The following is a 17543-nucleotide window of genomic DNA, read 5'->3' as shown; positions in this document are numbered from 1 at the left end:
TAGAGCTAGGATTTGAACACAGATCTAGTGCTCTCAACAACTAAGCTATGTGTGCAGACTAAAGAGTTCCTGAAAATTCAAAAAACAAAGTTTACTTATGCATATAAAGTAAACCTAGATGTAAGCATAAAATATACTAGTGCAGTGATCATGGTGAGGGCAGGGCAATTTCTTCTCATTTGTAAAAGGCAATTTAGTCTCTTCTCTTAGAGTAGACACATCTGTTACTCTTGCTAAACCATTCATAAATATGGAAAACATGGGATGAGAAACACTAAACTATGTCCATGAAAATGTAGTTGAAAATTTTGTTCTTACTTTTAAGTGAATGTGATGAATCATTACAAAAACCTAATGAATCATAACAAAATTCTTTTAATATAAAACTTAGTTTACATGCCAACAATTAGGTGAAGAATCCAAAAATAAATAAAAATTGCCTCTGAATAAGCACTGAGAAGGAATGCCATATCAAATGCACTCTGTACTTTCTTTATAGGAAAGCCTTATGAACCTTGCTTGGAGTCTAGTGGCTCTTATTTTAGAAACAATTCTGATAAGCTAGCTTTTTTCCTTGTAGTCTAAAGCATATCAAAGTAAGTAAACAGAAAGGAGTGATATATTGCTAAAAGTAGGAATACAAGAACACTAAAACATCAAAAATAGCCATGATGACCCCCCCCAAAAAAAAACCCAAGAAAGAAAGAACTCCCTAAAATTACCCAAGCATAACTTAGAGGTTGTCAAACCACAGCCTACAGGCCAAATTCAACCTACTGCCTGTTTGATGACAAAGTTTTACTGGAAATCAGCCATGTTCATCATTCATACATTGTTTATGGATGCCTTCCCAGTGCAATGACACAGTGGAGTGGCAGCAACAGAGACTAGGTGGCCCAGAAAACTTAAAACATTTACTATCCGACCTTTTGCAGAAAAGGCTGTCAACACCGTGGTCTAGGTCATTGAAAGCATGGATAAATAGCTTTCCACACTGCACGGGGTACTGTGGACATGGCACATTTGACTCACACAGAAATTGTTGGTTTATGATTAGCACACTTTAGTATACACTCTTTAACAAATCACTGAAAAATGTAAGGCATTTTAGAAAAGTTTCCAGAAAAAATGACTCATTATTGTTTAATAGACACAGCCTAAACATTTCAATTAACCAGAAACCCATTTATATAGAACACCCAAATAAAGATATCTTTCTCCATATTACAGAAAAAAAATAGAAGTTGAAATCCCAAAATTATTCCCTGGCACAAGCAGGTGAACAAAGTTAAGTCAATTCAGATGCTCTTGCTAAAATATTTTTTCCCCTTAAGTTCAAAGTTTGTGTTCTTCTAATTTCCTTCAGGTGACTCACAGTCTCAGGACTGTAGAAGCTTCATGTTCCCTCAACTGAACACACTGGAAACACTGATATTAGGCAAGCGAATTGGCATTTTTGAAGAACTACGGCTGTAATTTAAACTACTCCTTGATCTTCCCCTAAAGCATGCTAGAGAATCTAATTTCCATAAAACTTTCTAACCCAATTTGAACAGTATAATGTGGACAGTGGGGAATAAATGGGTTTGATCAATTATGAATTTATATGATATGTTAGTAAGTTATTCAGGCATCGTCTTACAATTCAGTATTTTGAACACTAATGCCATGCTACATAATTTTAAAATGGTGCATTTCAGAAAAACCTCACTAGGGCATATTTGCATATTTGGAAATCTAATTAACCCAAGCATATCTTAAGGCTTTCAAAAGAGAACATACAATAACATTTTTGTCAGCTGAATGTTTGCTTCAGGCTATGTAAGGATTGTATCATCTGGTGTGTGTTAACCCTTCAGCTCCCCATTTTTTATGTAGTGGCTGTTTAATCTGGGAGTTGGGCAGATACAACTTTCCACTCCCTTTCTGGGCTGGAGACTCTAGGGCTCAGCATGAACAAGAGGACCTGTGATGGTTCTCTTTGTTACCCAACCCAAGTTTAAAACTCTCTTCTCTCCTACCTTAGATGATATAACTGAGAACTGCACTACTTGCAGAAACAATTAAATTAGAGGGAAAAATGACCACCACATTGTATATATAGCGAAACATCCCTTTTATATTTTCTGTGGGAAAAATATTTCAGAAAAAGGACAGGTGCCCAGTGAGGGACACTACCCAACCCCACAGCTGCTACCTCTTCCCTCTTCTGCCGTTAACTTTAATTCCCTCTAGTGGGGTTTTCTTCTATCCCTTAGGCCAGAATCTATGACCAAAGCCAAAAATAAGAGCAGAAAGAAAAGGCCTGTTCTTTAGACCTATCAACTCTACCAGAAGGCAACACTTTGCTCCTGCATGCATGCCTCTCTCTCTGCATGCCTGGTAGTAGACGCTGATCCATGGCCCAAGTCCCACTCTCCTGTGATTTTGCCTTTGAAACTTTGGCCATGTATCTTGCCAGAGTGGAAAAAGGCCTGCTGCCCTTGTTACCACACCTCCCCAATGATTGCTGCAGGCCTGGAGGCTCCGACTGCAAGAAAAACTACCTGCGCTTCCACAGCCTTCACCTGTTTTGCCAAGTTCCCTGCAGGTGCTCCCCGTGTTAGAAAAGCCCAGAGAAAAATGTTTTTCTGGAAGAAATGGAAGTTACTTATGTGAGCGTTAGTTAAGTAGAAAACTGGATTTATGTAAAATTATGATATGCCTGACAGAATCTAGACACAGTATGCTAGAAATTTCAGAAGTGAGGTAAAAAATTATAAACTTAATTTGCAGCAATGTACAGTCAGTTCTTCTACAAAACGTGTTTTGAAGTCACAAACTTATTCCAAAAGGATTGATACATGAGGGAACAATTTGAGCATAATGCAAATTACATTTGCTTACCATTTCTTTGTGGAAAACACCAGTTCAACACGGAAGACTTCACCAGGCTGAACTGGGCTAGAAAGGTGGAATTCACAAAGCACACACAAGCACACATCTTAAACTTCTACCAGCTATCTCATTCCACCTCCTGTTATCTATGAGCCGCACCCCTCCACATCTGCTGGTACATCTTTACATGGGATTTCAGATAGCTCTACTTCCACCATGTCACCATAACCTTCTGAGGCCAACTTCCACATGTAAACTTAAGGTATTTTTCAAGGTGCACTGCCACATTGACTGTAGTATATACGGGGTTCTATAGTATCAGTATGTATTTCTTAACCACTTAATACATGTAAAACTATGCTATTTTTTATGAGGTCCCCATCCTTTAAAAATTTTGTGTGTTCCTGATAAAGTTCTTGAGTGTTTGCCCCTGATTCTGTTTTCTCATAAGCTACAATTTGGTGCATGGTGTGATGATTTTGTCACTTTATAACGGAACTGACCGTAAATCAGGTTTCATTGTTTTATTAAAAAGCAAACAAAGGGCAGAGGACAGAATCACTAACATTTTAGTTGATAAAGTGAAACAAATGTGTTCATGTCTACTGCTAGTATATATCCTATTAGGTAGGAACAAAAAATTCACATGATTATTGGCATTTTAGAGTATACTGGGCTCCCTTCCCACCCCACCCCAATTCAGCGCACATGTCATCTCCAGCAAACCTTTAACTCCTCACCCCAATTCTGTATTAGATGTCTCCACTGTATCCCATGTGTTTCTAAGTTCCTGCTCATACCTTTGGCAAAGGCCTCATCACACTGCATTGCAATTCTGTGTACTTATTATACTCATTCACTAGATTGTGAGCTCTTTAGAGCCCTCTCTGCACATGTATTTGAATTCTGAGCATGTAGCACAGTGTTCACAGAGTGGAGGTGCCCAGCAAATGTGTGTGAAGGAAGAATAAAGGAATGTCCAGTTCTTTGTATGACTCACAGCCCTGTGCACAGTGCTTTGCACAGAGCAGGCACTCAACAGATACTTGCTGAATAAATGAAAGAAAAGAAAAGAGAAAACAAAAAGTGTACTTATTTAGAGAGAGGCAAACAGTAAGCAAACTTGTATCTTGAAATTGTCAAATAAAGTCTTAATATAAATGGTGTAAATGTATCTTTTTAGGTAGACAAGAAAGGAAGATGACTCATATTTTATAACAAGGATAGAACTGTAAGATTCCTCAAGAGGTTGTCTGGCTTGTTTTTACCATCCAGTCAACTCTTAAGGTAGGTGTTCATTCCATTTTAAACATCTTCAAAGACTATAATATGTTCCTTGGTAGCCTTAGACAGGCTTAATAATATTTTACAATCAGGAAGTTTCTTCCAATGTAAGATCAAGCTTCCCCTTGCTACTTTAACTTTTTCTTGTTCTTTCTTCTATGGGATGGAGAACTGGTCAGCATTCTTATTTTTATATGTTATTCTTATTCTTATAAGCATTCTTATGACAAGTATACTATAAGACAGTTATTAAGTCACCTCTTAGCTTTCTATTTTCCTGGCTAAGCAAAAAAACTCCTTTAATCTTTTCCCATATAATCTATTTTACATCCCATAAGCATTTGTCACTTTTTTTTTTTACACACCTTCCCCAATTTTTCCACTTAATTTTAAAATATGGAAACTCAAAGTTGTCAAAATAGTTTAATAAAAGCTTATACAATGCCAAACATAACAAAGAATTATTTCCTAATTCCCTAAATCCCAGTATCATATGAGTTTTATAGCATGCTTTGCTAATAGCCAACAACCTCTCATCCCATCTCCATCCCTGTTAGTCCTCACGCACTCCCTGAATGGGTGGTGTTTGAAGAGGGCCTGGCACCCACACTTTCTCTATGGACAATGTTCAAATGTGCCCTCAATGCATGCAACACTCTCTGGGTCTGCCCTCACCAGCTCACTGAACTAGGGCTTCAGGAAATGGAGCCTCTTCAGGGTGTACTTCATTTTAATTTTCTGCAGTTCTGGCCACAGAGGAGCTAAACGTGCCTTATGCAGAGCAAAGTTAGCCTTTTCAGTCTTGTTTTAGAGTAAGCTTGTCCAATCTGTGGCCTGTGGACCACATGCAGTCTACGATAGCTTTGAATGTGGCCTAATACAAATTCATAAGCTCTCTTAATTAAACGTGATTTTTTTTTCGTAGTTTTTTTTTTAGCTCATCAGTTATCAATCAGGGTTAGTGTATTTTATGTGTGGCCCAAGAAAATTCTTCTTCTTCCACTGTGGTTCGGGGAAGCCAAAAGATTGGACACCCTTTTTTTAGAGTGTACACCACTGTGCTAACTGTCATATCTGTGCTCAGAAAATCTTCCTCCCTCTGCTGACAGTATAGTTTGCTGTCTCTCTCAGAATATAACCTTGAATTTGTTCCACAATTTTGAAATGTGATTTATATAATTTATTAAGATCATTTTGAATTCTAGTTCTAGCGTTCCAAGCGTTTGTAACTCCTGTTAGCTTAGTGTAATCTCCAAACTTAATCAGTATGCCTTTAATTCTGTCACCCAGGAAATAATGAAAAATGCAGAATGGAATCTAACACGGGCACCAGGACTGAATCCTGAATATCTCCAATCAACAGGCCCATATTGGCTTATGGTAAAGACTTTTGGGGGCAATCTAAAAAAAAAAGTACACTTAACTAATTGTGATAGACTCTAGTTAGACAAAATCTTATTTATTGATAAAGAGTAGCAACTTATGGGGCTGAATTAATGTGATACTAAATTGATAACAATTCCATTCATTGCTTTCCTTTAGCCTGTGTAAGTTAATATTTTATCACAGAAAAATATTATACCACTTTGGGTAGATTTGCTATTGCAAAACAGAAAGTAAAATAATAACCAAGGTTTTGCAAAGGGTGATTTTTACTACATTGTTTATTGTCACTGTGGGATTTCTAAAACATCAATAATCTAATACTTTTAAAAATGTAAAATTATATTACACTAAAATGTAAAAGGATATTTAAGTCAATATAAGAAGTTAAAGATAGAGACCTCATCAATCTAGGTGACTGTGATGGTCAACAACATATGTACTGAGTAACTGCATAGAGAGGAAAACACCGGCAAAAAATAACTTTATTGTGAAATGCATTCTTCTAAAAAATTCCTTTACCTTCTAGACTTCAAACTAGATACTCTATTATACAGTTAAACAAAAAAGAGTAAAGCAATTATGTCTTAATACTTATAAATACTTTTTTCACTGGCAATTTTTAAGTAGGTAAGTAAATTTAATTTCCACTCAAAAATGTGATCCAGAGCAATTTCCATCAGAAAACATTTCTTTCACCATTGCTGCAGTCTCCAAAGGATCTAAATAACACATCTAGAGACAATTAACAGCAATGCTCTTAAGGAACAGTGTTCGGTTAATCAATAATATTTATTGACTGAAAATTCAATTGCCATATAGTCTCTTAGTTGATTATTTTCTAATTTTTTTTAGTTTTAGGTTCAGTGTTTTCTGATTACTAGGTTATTTCATGCAACTGCTTATTAGATATTTACAAAACTGCACAGAAATAGGTAAAGGGAGAGTTAATAAAAAATTATCTCACTAGACTCAGATTTATGGAATATTTGCTGAAGGGATATCTACTAACAGAAAAAGGAACATGTATCAAAGGAAGAAAAAAAAATCTGAGCTGTGATGTTCAGCAAGGAGTTAGTGAACTGACCTCGGAGTTGTATTGTATAAACATATAATTCTCCCCATTTAGTTTTCTGCTGGCACATACACTTCTGTCTTTATATAATGTTAATGCATCATTTATTTATATCAAAAGCCTGCCCTAGACGAGAGTCCTAAAAATATAGTAAGATTATAGTCTTTGTTCTGGGAGTAAAATAACTTGAGAAAGTTCTCATTCTTAAAATACGTTATTTTATAAAATCAATTCTTAGATACTCAGAGTCTAGTCACTGAGCTATGAATTGCCTATAAATATGCTCGGATATTTCTCCTCTTCCTTCCTTTTCTTCATGTATTGGCTTTGACTGCTCATTAGCACATCCAGGATAAGACAGGCTGGGTGACACAAATCTACCAATTTAGAAAACTTGCCAAAAACTTCTGGAAGTTGACTTCTCTACAGTTATCTTATTTTTCATTGTATACTGTTCTTAATATATGTTTAATTATTAGGATTAAGTCCAAGGACAAGTAAACAGATTACATAGAGAAATATCATATTTATTTTCACAGCTCGTATACCATCAGCTTATAATGTATTTCCATTAAAACCTATCTGATATTTGTTTTTTATTCTACACAGTATTCAAGATTAAAGATGTAGGTGAAATCTTAAAATGAATGTGTTTTTAAAAATTTGTTTTGGCACAATCTATTATATTAAAAAGTACCTGAAATAAATGTATTGTTGTCTGGGATTTAGATAATAAAAATAGTGTGATTTTCATTGTAATGACATTAGGATTAGTAGAATTTGACTTATGAATTGAAATGAGTAGGATGAATTTACTGTTTTCTTCAATAAGACACAAAGAATTCCAGAAAGCAAAAGGAAAAGAGGATGCATCTACATGCATATTTGACACTTTGCTTTTATTATGATAATTAGAGGTGTTTTTTTTTTTTTTTTTTTTTGAGACGGGTTTCACTCTGTCACCAGGCTGGAGTGCAGTGGTGCGATCTTGCCTCACTGCAACCTCCACCTCCCGGGTTCAAGCGATTCTCCTGACTCAGCCTCTTGAGTAGCTGGGACTACAGGCGTGTGACACCACACCTGGCTAATTTTTTATATTTTAGTAGAGACAGAGTTTCATCATGTTGGTCAGGATGGTCCTGACCTCGTGATCTGCCCGCCTCTGCCTCCCAAAGTGCTGGGATTACAGGCGTGAGCCACCGCACCTGGCCTAAAAGTCTGTCTTATCTCTACTAGTTATAAGAAGTATAAAGAACAATTTAAGTACTACAAAAAGAGAACAATCTAGGATTCTCTATCTGCTGTTTTTCATCTCATCCCTGGATTTCCCTCAAACTAACAATTACTGAAGTATGTATAACAACGTCTGAAATAGGGAGGAAATACATTATTTGAATTGTTATGATTATTTGAAGCTAATAGATAATAATATTCAGTCAACAAAGAGTTACTGGGTAGGTTTGTTAATTTTATACAGACTTAGATAATGGACAAAAAGGAAGAAAAAAGGATCCTACCCTTTCTCACTTAGAGATAAGGAGTCATAAACACAAAGACTGAGTGATGGTGATACTGGCAGCAGAAACCTGAACGCAGGAATTGTCTGCCCTTGACTTCCCATGCTTGTCTAGTTTGGGCTTGCAGTTGGACTATTTGGGAATGCCTGTTCTAAACAACAATGAAGAATCAAACATGTGAGATATGAGTAGAAAAAGGGACAATATTTCATTGTTTAAAAATGCTTTAATGACATTATTTTTTTCTCCTGCTTTTTGGGACATTTCATGTTATAGAATCAATTGGATAAAAAAAGGGTAAGACAAAACATATATAACAGACTTCAATATATTAATAAATAGTGTTTAAGGTCTCAAGCCATATAAGCTAGAGATAAAAGATGGCTGATTCTAGTCTCACAGGATTGAGGGGGAATTATAAATGTTAGAATATACTAAGACAATGAGATACATTTTAAATCCCATTCACTTTCACTCCCTTCTCTCCTTCCAAGCTCATATATGATTGGGTTGGTTTGGGACTGAAGAACAGGAGTGGAAATATCTGTACCAATTAAAACTAAAAATATGCTTATCTCTTGCCACTATTATGGGGCAAAAAATATCTAGTTGGGTATAGGCAAGCAGGAGCTAAATCTTATTCATGTATTATACTAAATTGTTCATTGGAGATAGTTTCTTTCTGAGAAGGTTAACAAAGAACTGTTTAGTTTAGGGTCTAGCAAACTGCACATGTTCCAATTTTTTTTTTTTTTTTAATGAGAAGCAATTGTGGTTATCTCTGAGTTATCATTTATTTTATTTATGGGTTATCATTTATTTTCTGTCTTTTCCAAATGATACAGAACACACACACACACAGTTTAATGAGTGCTGTACTATAATGTTAGGAACTTTACATTTATTATTGCTAAACTTTCAACAATCTTGCAAGGTTGGTATTATTACTCCTACTTTACAGAGAAAAAAATGGGGCTCAGAAAAGGGTAGTCTTGCTTAAATTCACACATAGATAATTGTCAGAGACAAGACTGTTTTCAAGAAAAATGCTAATGAACAGAGATGGGCTGCTTATTATTGTGTGACGGGCATTTATGGGTCTTGGGTATAATCTTGGCATTCTTTGCAGTCACTGCTTGAGAGTCTTCACCTGGCCATCTACGGACTTTCAATGGATTGGCTCCAGGCAAACGTGATGAACACAGTCTACATGGACATACATAATGTGCACTTCTCTGGGCAGGAAGTTCATAACTTTCATCAGATAATGACTAGATAAAGTGCTTGTTCAAGAAACCCAGCACATAGTTTGTTCTTTGAATAAACATAAATAACATTTCTTGTATGGCTGGATTCTTTAAAGACAGGAACATGGTTAAAGGAGGGGCTGGGGGGGGTGGATGGGAAGTGAAAGCCAGAAATCAGCTGCGGCTGTCTGGGCAGATGTAGGTTAGAAAAGCTAGCTGGACACCCATGCCTGAGAAGGGAACAGTGGAAGGCCATGATCTCTAACTTTATGTAGCATGATCAGAATCACCTATAGGGCTTGTTAAAACAGATTGCTCAGCCCTATTCCCAGCGTTTCTTATTCAGTCAGCCTGTAGTGGGGCCCAGGAATTTGCATTTCTCAGTGTCCACGTAATGCTGACACTGCCGGTGAGGGGACTGACACTACCTTTGCAAAGATTATGACAGTGAGAGAAATCTAACATGGCTGACCCCATCTTGCTTCTAGCCTCACAGGCTGGCTGCCTTCACTCATTCCTGGGTATAGGCCAAGCTAACAATGGGAGGAAATTTAGTTTATAGTTTAACTTTGAAGCAAGGATGATAACAGTCCCTCCCTAAACTGCTCCCACTCCTTGTTCGGGGGCTGAAACTGCCTTTGTAAAACTAATGAAAGGCCACAAGGTTAGGATTATGAGAGGGGCCCAAATTTTTCTAAGATATATTTGCAGTTACATGATACCCAGCCATTGTTCCAGAGCTCATGAGATTTGTAACTTCCCCACTACTCCTGCAGATAACATCACCATTGCAGAGCCTAAAATTGACCTTTCAAGATGTTTTTTTCAGACTTTTACATATCTGGCGACTGACTGATTCTACCTGGACCTACAACTTGTGATTCAATCTGTCTATGGCCCTGACCCAGAGGCTGGTGCAGTGTATGAGGACCATTTTCCACATCCCTATGATTTCATTCCCAACCAATCAACATTCCCCATTCCCTACCCCACTGCCCACCAAACTATCCTTGAAAAACCCTAACCTCCAAGCCTTCGGAGAGACTAGCTGAATATCTGAGATTTCAATAATAACTCTGTTGTCTTGCATGTGGCTAGCCTCACATTAATTAAACTCTTTCTTTACTGCAATACCACAGTCTCAGTGAACTGTTTTATTTGTGCAGGGGGCAGGAAGAACTTGTCAGGACATTACAGAACCACATATAAGGGCTGAAACATAGGCTCTGGTGCCAAATGGAGTTTAAATTCTGGGTCTTACCAGATGTGGAATCATTGTCAAGTTAACTTCTATCTCAGTTTTTTAACTGTAAAATGGGGATAAATATGTCTCGTGAAGATTAAATGAGATAATGCATGTGAAATGGTTATTCCAGTTCCTGACATACATTAAGAGCTCTATAAACTTTATGTATAAGTCAAAATTAATAGCTCAATGAGCTTTATACATAAAATATATACATGTCTCCTTGGATTAAATGGAATTATGTAATATTGAAACAATTCCCACAGAATAGGATAATATATTAAATCAAAGCAAGTTGAGTATAATATAGTTTTAATCATCTTTTGGGTAAATAAATCCTGTTCAAATTATTGAGTCAAGCTAATCATATCATTACTATTTCCTTAAATTTCCAGCATTTCAATCACAGCAGACCCATCAATGTTAAGGGAATCCATGGTAACAACATAAAGTAAACATCCACCTACCCATTAGTGCCAGCAATTATTTGGTATTTGTTATGTTAGTTAAATTGCGTAATGGTGTGTGAGAAATCAGTTTCTGCTTCCTTGACCCTTTGGAAAGCTGGTTCTCCAAGCCAGCATCCCTTGCTGAGACTCCAGAGTCTGACAGCTATAACTTTAGGCACTGGTTCTCTCACAAGCCCCCTCTGGAAATGAGGCAGCAAATGTGGTCTTATCTAAAAGAGTATGAATCTATCATAGGGGCTTGATTATTGGTAAGGATCATTTCTATTCTGGGGCTAACATCTAACTAGGACTTTTACTATTTATTTGAACAAGTATTCATCATGAACCTTGAGTGCTCCTTCAAAGAACATCAATTTTAGATGCATGCGATATAACAAAACAAACTGAAAGGATTATTTTCATGCCTTTAGATTTCAAGCAATATATCCTGTTCACTTAGAGTATATGAAGAAAAAGAAAAGAGATTTAAGAAATAAATAAATTATCCTTAACAATAATGGTTTTAAATATAAATGCATCTGGTATGCTCTGACAAATCTTTAAATTTGATCTTTTTCTTGTTGGTGGAAGAAATAGTCATTTTTGTGAAATAGACCAGGAGGTGTCATTTGACCACATGCTCAGTGTGAACCTATGTAGGATGTGGCTGTCAAATGAACTAAAAAGACTTTAAACTGCATTATTAGAAATTTTTTAAGGGAGAGAGCTTCCAGTTTCATTTTGCAGAAGGTAGACAGAGAAAACTACTGCTAAAGAAAAGTGGTAAGGCACCTAGAATGGTGAAAATCTTATTATGAACAAAATGATAAAAGGACTTGATGAAGCTTGGCCTATAAGAGAAAAGACAGAGAGGGGATAAAATAATCCTCTTTCTATTTAAAGAGTTGTCATGACTACCCTTCAATTAACTCTACAGGTATTATAGATCTAAAACCACCCACAAATTTTACTTAACAATTTTTTTGTTGTTGTTGTTGCGACAGGGTCTCCTAGGCTCAAGCAATCTTCCCACCACAGCCCAGCTGGGACTCCAGGCTCATGCCACCATGCCCACCTAATTTTTGTATTTTTTGTAGAGACAGGGTTTCACCATGTTGCCCAGGTTGGTCTTCAACTCCTGGGCTCAAGTAATCCACCGACTTCAGCTTCCCAAAGTGCTGAGATTACAGGCGTGAGCCACCACGACTGGCTTATAAAATAGTATTTTTTCCTTAGTATGATATCTTGTATGAAATTCTGGGAGGTATACAAAAGTAAGTAAGTGCTTCTCAGTCATTACGGAGCTTATAATTCAGAGAGAAGATGAGACACAATTGTGAGGGAAAGTGGGAGGGCATCTAAGACACAGGTAAGGTCACAGAAACTGGGCTGAGGATAGACACTGAAGGGAGAGTGAAGAGGAGCCCAGCATGGCTTGAGCAGGAGTCTATGCTAGAGAGAAGTTGGAGATAACACTAAGTACGTGGAAAACCAGGGCTGAAAATGAATCCTATGGAATGGATCCTCTTCAAAGCTAAAGGCCTCGTAAGTCAGAATTCTGGTATCAGCCTAACATTTTCTTCTTTACTGTTTCTGCACATCTGTGCTGGTCATGGATATGCCTAGGAGGATGTTTACATGGAGTGACCACAACTGTGGGTCAGTGCTCCTCTCCATTTCCACAGCATAGAGATTTTGCTAGGGGAGTAACCCCTTATTGGAGCAGAACAGAAAGGGTAGAGGTGGGAAGCTGCTCAGTCAGGACAGGCAATGGTGTAGGAAGAAGGACCGACGAGGTCATCACCACCCACCCACTCCATTCCGCTTTGAGTGTCCCACTGGTCTAACAGAACACTTCTCCGTTCTGCCCAGAAGAAAGCACTTTCTCTTTAAAGAAATCTCAGTTTGCTTTCGCAGTTTATGTTTTAAAATCTAACAAATTATGGCACCAGGGCAGGGAACATTATACAAGAAAAACATTCTCCTTGATATTCTTGCCAGCATGCGGAGGGGAGAAAAACCAATGAACAAACACAGTAAGTAAAAACAGCATTGATTCTAGAGCCATATCTACCTGAATTTTTTACCCCACCATGCTGATTTACCTTTTCTACCACTTCCCCTCATTATGGCTGAAAACACAATGCCTCCCTATGGATAAAACCATGAATGTAACTTTATTACAGAAAAATGTACAAAGAGGTCTAAACTAAGGCTGATTGTGAAAAATATTATACATGATTGCTAGTTCACTGTGCAGCATTTCTAATATAATATGGAGTCTCAAAGAGTAGGGACCTAACTATGAATATAATGATAGCTTAATGAAGGTAATTTCATATAATATCTTAAGGTTAAAAAAGAGGCAAAGATGAATCTTAAGCACAAAGGTAAAAGATATTTGAATATACAGTACTCTCCACTTAAAGTAAAAAAGAGTCTTGTCTTTACTACATAAATAAATTTTCTTTCACTTGTAAACTGAAAGCTTAAAAGGATAATTGTACTTTGAGGTACATCAGGCATACTTTACAGGATTACAGTACTGGGTCATCAATATTGACCTTATCTACACAAAAGGCTTTTATATTAGGATGTCAAGGAAATGTACCAGGTTCATCTAAAAACAAATCCTTCAATATTCAGTAATAGAACTATGAAGTGAGTACTCTTTGCTTTATTATGCCTTTGCTTAATGCTTTTAAAAAAATAACACGTAGCAATGAATTTGCTATAAAAACAACGATATTTCAAAATGAAACTTTCCTCTACTGAGAACCAGAGGAAAAACATGCATCCATTTGCTAAAGGTGCTGCTTAGCTACACTTCATTTATGCAGATTTTAGGTTAATTGATAGGACACACAGACAAGAGTTCTATAAACCATTTTACTGAGCATACATCCTGATTATAATGTCATGTTAAGAAATGGAGTGCAATCTGTCTTCATGTCATATTTAATAGATTTCTAGTAAATAGCCCACAAGTGCTCTTTCTAACAGGTGATGAATTATATTAATGCCCTGTTGTACTTTCATAATTAAGGGTCTGGCAGCACTTCCATTATAATCAAGACTTGAGATTGGAAACAAAAGGAGTGGTTTCCAAGTTTCCTGGCTCTGACTACAGTGCTCCTCCCATGCCCCACTGCTACGTTTGGCCATGGGGAACACACCTCAAAGGTTGTTCTCAGAAATAAAAGATGGGGAGTTAGCTAAGATTTTCTTAGCAATCCATTATCATGTCATTCCTTTTTTTCCCCTGGTTTTCTAGCCCCTTCAGTCAGCCTCTGCTTCTCCCCTTTCTAATTAATTCATAGAAGTCCTATTCTCTTCATCTGGCCTGCACCTGATGACTTTTCTTTGATGCTATTTCCTTATCCAGATGGGATGTTGCCCTGCTGTTTCCTCCAAATGAAACCTAGCTGCCCAGTGTCTGAGTTGCATGCTGTCAGTTTTTGTTTTGTTTGAGATAAGACTATCACTCTGTCACAGGATCATAGCTCACTGCAGCCTCAATCTCCCAAGCTCAAGTGATCTTCCTGCCTTGGCGTCCTGAGTAGCTGGGACTACAGGCACGCATCACTATGCCCAGCTTTTTTTTTTTTCTTAGTAGAGACAGGGTCTTGCTATGTTGCCCAGGCTAGTCCCAAACTCCTGAGCTCAAGTGATCCTCCCATCTCAGCCTCCCAAAGTGCTGAGATTACAGGCGTGAGCCACTGCACCCACCCAGCATTCTTTGTCTTTTGCATAACAAGGAACGAACTTCATTAAAAAAAGTACTGAGATAGCAAAGAGAGAGCGGGATATGGTTGATGGGGAACTTCTCTCCACAAAACAGACACAAATTTACCAGAGAATTCAGAGAATAAAACCATATCTTCTCGGGTCCATCCCAAAGAAGTGTTTCTAATGGTAAGAATGTCAGAACACCTAAGCCAGGAGAGGGGGGCAAAGTCTGGAGAGGGACTGGAAACTGGCATCTTTGCTGTATTCCCCAAATTATTTTGGGTAGATCCATCATACTCCACCTGCATTAACACACATCAGAAATAGAAATGGAAGAGACTGGGCATGGCAGGGAATAATAGAGGGAGGGAGACAGGAAGAAGAGGAGGACCCAGTGAGAACAAAGGTGGGGAGGGTGTCCTGGATTGGATTTACATGTTTTGCAGTGAAGAAAAAGAATTGACATCCAGAAAAAAAAAGAAAAGAAAAGAAAAGAAAAAAAAAAAAAGAAAATGGGGTCACCAACTCTGCCCCTCAAACATAAGTGATTTTTATAAGTCTTCTTATATTTGCATATTCTTTATATTCTTATAATTTCTATCACAGGCAGACTATCTAGTGAGCAAGTTCGGCCTTGGGGATTTGTACTGGTAGGGTTTTTTATTCTCAGCTTTTTTCCTTATGAGTTGGTGGCATCAAAATGGACAATTTATATAGAGGTAATATTAGTAACTTCCCATAGCTGTTATAAAGGTATGCTCAGGTATTTAAAAAACTTCAAAGAGTCACAGTCCCATTTCCATCTCCCTAAACTTTTGTGCTATTAAATTATGTTAATTCGTAACACAAATTGTACTTCATTTTTACAAAATTCATACAGAGTATATTACTATTAACAAGTGAGCACATATTATTGGAATGACAATATTAACCAAAGTCTAGTCTCTCATGCTGATGCTGATGAGGTCCTCAAGGTTACTCAGGATCTAGTTCCAGGGTGTAGCAAGCCAGCCACACAACTTCAGTTCCCAGATGCCTATGAGTTCCTGGTACCTACTTGCTATAGTATACACTGCATCCTTCAAATGTCCTCTCTACTTGCTCAAACCCACGCGCGGCTTTGTTTCTTGAAACCAAAATAGACTGAAACCAAATAAAAATTAAAAGTGGCTATCATACCATCTAAATTCCTACTTGTTTTGCACTGGCATTATATGACCACAGAGGAAAAATAATTTGTTACCCTTTTAAGATAGATCAGATATATTAAAATATTGAGAAATACCATTAAATATTGAGAATACTAGGAAATATTCAGAAATCTATCATTCATTTTAGCACACAATAAGGATATTGTGCATAGAATCCTTACATGTGCATTTTGGGGCAAAAAGGACGAGTATTTTTGTTGCTGAATTGCATACACTTTTCTAAAGTAAAAACTTTATACCTACCTTTTGTAGAAAATCACAATGAATTAGTATGGTGTATACAATAACCTACTATGTCATTGTGCCAGAAGTTTGACCAATTCCTTTTCATGGAAGTTTGAAAATGTCAAGTTCATTTTTAAACCCATGGCTAGTTTCATCTAGTTTAAACCAAAAGTGACAAAATAGGAACTGACTGGGGGGAAAATTCTGCAATCCACTGTTCTTAATATTTGATAATCCATGTGAAGCAGGTTTACCACAAACTGCTGTGACAGAACAAAGATGACAGATAAACTCCTGTGACCAAATTAATTGGAAATAGATGCCTCAGTCTTGTGATCCTATTTCAGTTTTTGAAAGAATTATATGCACCTTCAGAGCATGCCACATCTAAGGATGATTAGTCCTTGTACTGTTGGCATTGGGCTGATATGGCATGTGGCCAAGTGTCTCAAGAGAAAGCTAAAAGTTCAGTGGAGGTGGTGCAGACTGTGTAGCTATTCCAGAATTACCTTGGAGAACATTCTGTCTTTTCTGTTGAAAGCTTGTCAGAGTTTGATATCTATTCTCTCTATGCCTATGATGTGTGTTTTCAGATTGCCCTAAGTGGACCTTCTTAAATTAGTCTCTTGTTCACTTCATTTTTTTCTATACTGCTGAGAAACAATAAAATTACTTTGATCATTTTATCAGGTCATCTATATCCACATAACTTTTCTCACCTTTGTTATGATTTATATACATCTGAATGATCTCATATTAAACTATGGCAACTACTTCCAAAGGGAACTCTTAATGTTTTCTATTTGTCAAAAAACAATAGCACCATGCAAGAGGCAAATGGTCAACTATTTATAAATACAAATTGCTAATTTTAAACAAGTCATAATCTCTCTTGGATTTGCTTCAAAATAATCCAGCGTGTGGGTAGAGAGTAGGGAAGGTGAGAGTGCAGATGAAACAAGTTTAGCTGTCTATTGGTCACTGTTAAAGCTGGGTTGTGTGTACAGGGTTTCATTATAGTCTTCTGTAGACTATGTCAATGTTTGAAAAACTACATTATAAAAACAGTTTAAAGACACAAAACAACTCAGAATAGCTTTAATAATATTATACATGGTTAAAATAAGTCTACTCTTTTGACTACAGATATAATCTATTAGATTATCAGTAATTGAATCTACTCTACACAGCCAACCATAATAAATTTAAGAGATAACCCATATCTGTAGCTGAGGTAGGTATTTTAATGTCTGATATAGGTATAAGTTTTTTGTACTGGTAAACATACTTCTTGCCTTGT

At 37.0% G+C, this 17543-nt stretch overlaps 1 protein-coding gene across 3 annotated transcripts in view; it reads right to left on the bottom strand.

The window, feature by feature from the left end:
• The window catches only part of FBXL17 (F-box and leucine rich repeat protein 17), a 555353-nt gene that overhangs the window by 111326 nt on the left and 426484 nt on the right, over positions 1-17543 (bottom strand). The window lies entirely within an intron of this gene.

The sequence above is a fragment of the Rhinopithecus roxellana genome, chromosome 3, assembly GCF_007565055.1.
Source record: "Rhinopithecus roxellana isolate Shanxi Qingling chromosome 3, ASM756505v1, whole genome shotgun sequence".
In the NCBI taxonomy this organism is placed as follows: Eukaryota; Metazoa; Chordata; class Mammalia; order Primates; family Cercopithecidae; genus Rhinopithecus; species Rhinopithecus roxellana.
The sequence above is the reverse complement of the archived record's forward strand: the minus strand, read 5'-3'. Positions and strand labels throughout refer to the sequence as shown.